Source organism: Cyprinodon tularosa, unplaced genomic scaffold (assembly GCF_016077235.1).
Source record: "Cyprinodon tularosa strain WSP-4 unplaced genomic scaffold, ASM1607723v1 ctg208, whole genome shotgun sequence".
Lineage (NCBI taxonomy): Eukaryota > Metazoa > Chordata > Actinopteri > Cyprinodontiformes > Cyprinodontidae > Cyprinodon > Cyprinodon tularosa.
This window is the reverse complement of record NW_024038770.1, coordinates 1,136,155-1,143,162: the sequence shown is the minus strand read 5'-3', so window position 1 is coordinate 1,143,162 and position 7,008 is coordinate 1,136,155.

The following is a 7,008-nucleotide window of genomic DNA, read 5'->3' as shown; positions in this document are numbered from 1 at the left end:
TATTGCTGCTGCTTTTATACAAGTGTCATGATTTTCTGTCCTTAATCCATTTTTCCAAGAGGATCATCTGAAAACTAGATGATCCTAGTATGAAGGTCAACTCATCAGGAACCAACACAGTTGGTGAACTTTAGTGAAGTTGATCAGAGCAGTAACAGCCCTACATTATCCCATATGGTCTAGCGGTTAGGATTCCTAGTTTTCACCCGGGTGGCCTGGGTTTCACTCCTGGTATGGGGGCATTGCTTCCAGAATTCTCCCATTCTGGGACAATAAAGGGCTTTATTCTAACAGATTTCCTAATTTCAGCAACATTTTAATTGTTAGAGGAAGCTACCAGCCTCCCACAAATAAGTGAAGTATCAATGGGCATGCTGTGATCGGTTGTAGGGTAACTTTAGTTTTCATAGTGGTTTTGTTTGATAGCTCTTGTTTAATGTTATTATAACAGACAGCAGTCCACAAGTTAAAGCAAAAAATAATGGTAAAAAAATTAAAGGCTGAGCCCAATCAATCCAGGGGTATGTGTTGATCGTTGATAAATAATAGTTGTTTGTAGCTGTTGCAGCGTGTTGGCATGTTGATACTTCCTGAAGAGGGCTACAGATATCACTTCATGATGATTATGAAACAAAACAGTTAGACATGAGGTGAGTGGGCCTCCTGTATATCAAGATGGGGTTAGTTGGGTTCACCTAACATTGGGTAAGAGCATGAAATATTGTGGCAAAATATGTCACCATACCAGTTGGCAACTTGCTTGTTCAAGCTTGATGGCAACTGGCATTGCCATACCCAGTAGCGACTGGCATCGCCTTACCTACTGCCAACTGCCTTTCTTAGACCTAGTGGCGACTGGGGTGATGATAAAGATCTCTATAATGCAATAAATGTCTGAGTATATTATTTAGGCTTTTATTTTGTAGACTACCTGGTGTTATTTTGAAGGTCTAGCAGGGATGTTTCTTTAGCATACGGTTATATTAAGGAGTAATATGGAATCCATTTACAATTGTTTAATCTGTCTTTTTCCTTATTATTAGGTCAGTAGAAGGTTTATTGAAGTGAAAATGGGAGAACTTTATTTTGAAATGTGTATTAATGTGGGTTGTGAGGTGGCCTTGGTAGTCTAATTTTAAAAAAGTGGTTGAGTTTGGGTCATAATGTTGTAACATATGCTGAATTGGTGAGTACAATGTAAAGGCTTTTATTTTGTAGAATCCTTGGAGTCTTACTTTGAAAATCTATGGGGTTTGTGTGTTAAGGAAAGGGTCAGAGCCTAGCCTGGGTGCCAGTCAGAACTTAGTCCCGCCCACAAAGTTTGAGGTCGGGGAAGTTCGGTCTGGCTCTGCTCCATAGTAGCGCAAGTATTAAAGCCCACTGTCAGGCGATCCAATCAAATTGTCAGGGTGGGCTTTATACGATGATGGACAGATGACAAACAGTAACGTAATCAACCACGTGACCAATGCACACTTGGGTGACAACAATAATGGCTGCCACTGGAGAGTTGAGGTGAGTAGATTCTGCTATTCGGTCTGTTCTAGAAGATATCGACAGCAAATTAATTTTAAAAGAGGAACAGAGAAACGCGATCAAGGCTCATATTCTTATTCTAGGCGTGCAACTGCACGCTTTGATTTTTGTGGACAACAACTATGCGTGGCTTAACATACGTCACGTACTCCGTTGCTCTTATTGGTTGTAGGTCTATCCAATTGAGTGCAGAGGCATTTTTTTCCTGGTTCGTTTGAAACACGCCCCATAATCACAGCTCTATGGAGCAGTATCAGACTCATATTCTGCCTAGAATTGAGTAGGACTACGTCAGGCTAGTCAGAGCCATCAGTGATACACAATCCTTTTCAGATTATTAAATCATTCTTCCTTATTTAGGACCATTTAAAAACAGATTGTCACACTTGTGTTTCTGCTAATCTCTCATAGGAATATATGTTAGAGTTGGACAAAAAACCCTCCGAACAAATTACTGCCCAACAAAAACTCTCCACTCTGCTGTGATATGTCATCCACTCTAAATCTGTATTTTTCCCTCAAACTTGTGGTGGTGCTTGATGAATGATTTTTTAAAAACCCTAGCAGTTATGAACACAACCTCTTTTGATTTTGTATCACGAAGGATTTATCTCCAAACAGAGTTTTAAACTGTGTTTGTAAGTTAAAGTATGACCACACAGCGAAGCCTCAGATAAAATAAATTGTTATGTCCATTAAATATTCTTTCTCCCCTCTCCCCTTTCATTCCAAAGGGGTTTTATGTAGGGGTGTGCAAAATAATCGTCATGACGATGCATCACGATCCTAATTTTTGTGATCTACTGCATCGATTCTTGAAGGCAAGAATCGATTATAAAAAAAAAAATGAACAAATAAAATACATTGATGGTTGGCGCACATCAGCTAAATCAAGTGGAATACAACTTGCAGTCCATCAGATCTCGCTGCGGATGTGTTGATGCCCGCTGCTTTGTGTCACAAGCATTTCCGGCCGCAGGATACTGCGACGAGTCATATGAAATAAAACCTGGAGGACACTATGAAAATTCGCCCTGCGGCTTCATCACATTTCAAATCAGATGCTTGGATGCATTTAGGCTTTAAAAACAAAGAAGGTAAAAATTAAATTGATATGATGCACGTAATTTGCAAAAGGGAATATGTCATACTGTACATTTGAATGTTTTCATTTCATTGGTTTAAAGCCTACCCGGCAAGGTCTATTCGGGGGTGCTGGAGAGGAGGGTCCGTCGGATAGTTGAACCTCGGATTCAGGAAGAGCAGTGTGGTTTCCGTCCTGGTCGTGGAACGCTGGACCAGCTCTACACCCTCAGCAGGGTCCTGGAGGGTGCATGGGAGTTCGCCCAACCAGTCTACATGTGCTTTGTGGACTTGGAGAAGGTGTTCGACCGTGTCCCTCGGGGGGCCCTGTGGGGGGTTCTCCGGGAATAAGGGGTGCCGGGCCCTTTGATACGGGCTGTCAGGTCCCTGTATGACCGGTGTCAGAGTCTGGTCCGCATTGCCGGCAGTAAGTCGGGCTCATTTCCGGTGAGAGTTGGACTCCGCCAGGGCTGCCCTTTGTCACCGATTCTGTTCATTACCTTCATGGACAGAATTTCTAGGCGCAGCCAAGGTGTTGAGGGGATCCGTTTTGGTGGCCTTAGGATTGCGTCTCTACTTTTTGCAGATGATGTGGTCCTATTGGCTTCATCAGGTCGTGATCTGCAGCTCTCGCTGGATCGGTTCGCAGCCGAGTGTGAAGCGGCCGGGATGGGGATCAGTGCCTCCAAATCCGAGGCCATGGTCTTGAGCCGGAAAAGGGTAGAGTGCCTTCTCCGAGTCAGGGGGGGTATCCTGCCCCAAGTGGAGGAGTTTAAGTATCTTGGGATCTTGTTCACGAATGAGGGAAGAAGGGAGCGGGAGATCGACAGGCGGATTGGTGCAGCGTCTGCCGTGAAGCGGGCGCTGTACCGGTCCGTCGTGGTGAAGAGAGAGCTGAGTCAAAAAGCGAAGCTCTCGATTTACCGGTCGATCTACGTTCCTACCCTCATCTATGGTCATGAACTCTGGGTCATGACCGAAAGAACGAGATCGCGGATACAAGCGGCCGAAATGGGTTTCCTCCGTAGGGTGGCTGGGCTCTCCCTTAAAGATAGGGTGAGAAGCTCGGTCATCCGGGAGGGACTCGGAGTAGAGCCGCTGCTCCTCCATGTCGAGAGGAGCCAGTTGAGGTGGCTTGGGCATCTGTTTAGGATGCCTCCTGGACGCCTCCCTGGTGAGGTGTTCCGGGCACGTCCCACCGGAGGGAGGCCCCGGTGAAGACCCAGGACAAGCTGGAGAGACTATGTTTCTCGGCTGGCCTGGGAACGCCTTGGGGTTCCTCCTGAAGAGCTGGAAGAAGTGGCTGGGGAGAGGGAAGTCTGGGCCTCCCTTCTTAAGCTGCTGCCCCCGCGACCCGACCCCGGATAAGCGGAGGAAGATGGATGGATGGATGGATGGATGGTTTAAAGGGCCACTGAGGCCATGTAAATAGCACTGATTATCCTTATTTTGTTATTTTTAAGTTTGATGAATCCTAAGATCTTTTTGTCAGTGTGTCCATGCCAGTAATAGTAATATTTCTGTCCAGTATTTGTTTTCATGGCAACACCTCCAAAAGTCTTTTCAATAAATACAGCTATGTATGAATTCAGTTGCTTTCAGTTATGTATCAATTGAAGACACTATCCAGATCATACCCAGCCAGTCAGCCACTGGTTTTCACTGAACACTGTTCTTACAGTGTGAAAATATCGCAATGCATCACAATATTTCAAGTATGGTGATGCATCGTGATAGAATCGCATCGTGGCATGTGAATCGTGATTCGAATCGAATCGTGACTTCTTTGCCAATATCCACCCCTAGTTTTATGTGTGTTTTCTTTGGCAATTAAATCGCCATCACTTAGTAATAACAAACCTCGGACACTCGTGTCGGTCATTTTCATTCCTACTGTTTGGGCCGCAATAATGCCCGTGGAAGGGTATATATACAGTCTATTTTGTCCACAGAATAATAATGGTGTCTCTTTCCCCCTGTTATTAGATTAATAGATGCTTTATTACAGCTAAAATTCTTGAGGAGTGAGGTGTGTTGTGAAATCGCCACTACAGTGTAATTAATAAAAAACTGGTTGAGTTTTATTGATAATCTTGAGCCATATCCTGCAATTGATATTTACTTATTGTTGTTTCCAATAGTTAAATAACAATTTTTCTGTATTATTTTCAACATTCTGTATATGTACAGCAAAAAATTGTTCATGCATTCAGTGCCTAGTATCTGAAAATTTTGAAGAACGTTTCTATAGAGTAGATGCCTTATGGAGCGATATCGCCTATTGGTGCTCTCAGAGGTTGTGGAGGCCATCTTGGAAAGGTCCATTTTATTCTCATTGACAGACAGTTAAGTAACAAGGCAAGTTTATTTATATAGAAGATTAAAGTGGCAAGACAATTCAAACTACTGTACATGCGAAAAAATGGCTTAGAGGCAATACAAAAGCGATATTTGAAGATAAGTGTCAGAAACTCTGATCTTAGGACCCAATATTCAAGCAGACAGACCATGGTGATTTTAAATCTAGTGTTTATCAGATCATAATCGTGCACCTGCTCGTCAGCTCGGGCAGATTCACTGGATACTCTGTAGAGATAGAAACTCATGTTAGTGACTATAAATCTAAGACGGGCCCTAACTATGAGCATAAGTCACTAACCTGGTTATGGGATCAGTTCAATCCTGGAGGAAGGAGTAGAATACAAAAGGGAGGTTTTGTCCACAGCTTGTGGCAGGAGCTGGCCCGAGAGTGATGAGCAGAGCAGACTAATGAGCAGGCACCAGCCGACACCAATGAGCAGCTGTATCCATGAGGGTAAATCCAAAGCTGGGGTCTTAGCAGAACCAGGTTACCAAACCAGAAGGTCAGAGAGTCGAGGAGGTACCAGAGGAGAATACAAGTCGAGGTAAGAAGATAGGTCCAAGTTCGCTGAGCCGGCAGAATCCAGGAACCAGATTAGACCAACCAAGCAAACACAGGGGCAAAGCAAAACTCGGAATTCCCAAAAGCAGAAACAAGTCAGAATCAGAAAATCAGAATGTAACAGAATCGCTAGGGTTACTCTCACAAACAGCTAGAATAATCTGGCGCCGATGGCAGGCAAACAGGCAGCATAAATAGCAGCAGGAACCAGGTGGATCAGACTAGGGCCTGGGTGCTCATTTCAAGATTGATGGTTTCCTGTTGTAATATTAAGAGCTTTTTGCAAAATTTTACATGGTCCTTTGGTCCAAGGACATTTACATCGATTTTATCTCGATTCAACTACTTAAAGTGATTTCTTCTATCTTTTCACCCTGCTCTTGAATGCAGCATATAATATATGATAACTGACTGAATACTAAAATGTGACTTTTTTTTCTTACCTTAAAAATACAACTATTGTAGCTAAGCTGTCTTACTGAGAGGATATTTTTAATCTTAAGCAAACACAATTACGAGTTGGGAAATGGTTTCTGTAAAGGAATTTTTTTTTTGCTCTGAGTAAATAATGAAACATTCTCAGAAACTGGAATCACAGGAGGAACATAAGCACTGAAGAGGAGATGGCTAGAGAAAGCTTGTAGGAATTAGATGATATTGAAATTGGTTGTGCGGTTTTGTACAATAAATTAATCCTAAGGGAGGCAATAGGGCTGCGGGTTTACTGAGCATATGTGACTGGCGAGTAGAGGCTTCCAAGATGGTTGGGGTGCCAGTGAGGTAATGGATGGTAGACAGGCTAATGGCAGCTTTTGGATGCTTGATCCATCTAGACAACTTGCAGAGCTAGAAGCAAGGAGACCTGGAAGCATGAAGAGCTTGGAAGAGATTGGAACTAAAACCTTGAGAAATGACAAGACCATATAAATACAAGAGCCAATACGAAGTTATTGTACAGATAGAAACAAACATTTATTTTGGTACCATGTCATTAGCAGCGCAATTTTTGATATTAAAATCTTACTTTAACATATACTCAGGCTGTGACTTAAAAGCCAACTCTAAAAGTTGGTTTTCTCACATTTTTCAACAAAAGCACGAGTTAACTTACACCTGTTAAGATAACCCACATCTTAAAGTTGTATCAGTACAAACAACTCATTCAACTGTGTCAAAGATTACAACTTTTTTTTTTTAACTTAGATTCCAGTACTATAAATATAACACTTAGTTGTTCAGCTTTTCATAACATACAAACACCTTTAAACTTAAAATAAAAAATAAAAAATTGTACTTTAGCTTTACTGCAATTGTTCGACTTTCGCATAAACAACCCCATTTTGATTGTTCAGGTCTCTGCAATTTATGTCAAGCTAAAATAAAGTTAGTACAAAATGTATTCTTCAAACCTTGAAATTTGTAAGAATCCATGATTGTCAGGGTTTATTTGTGGTTTCAGGACCCAA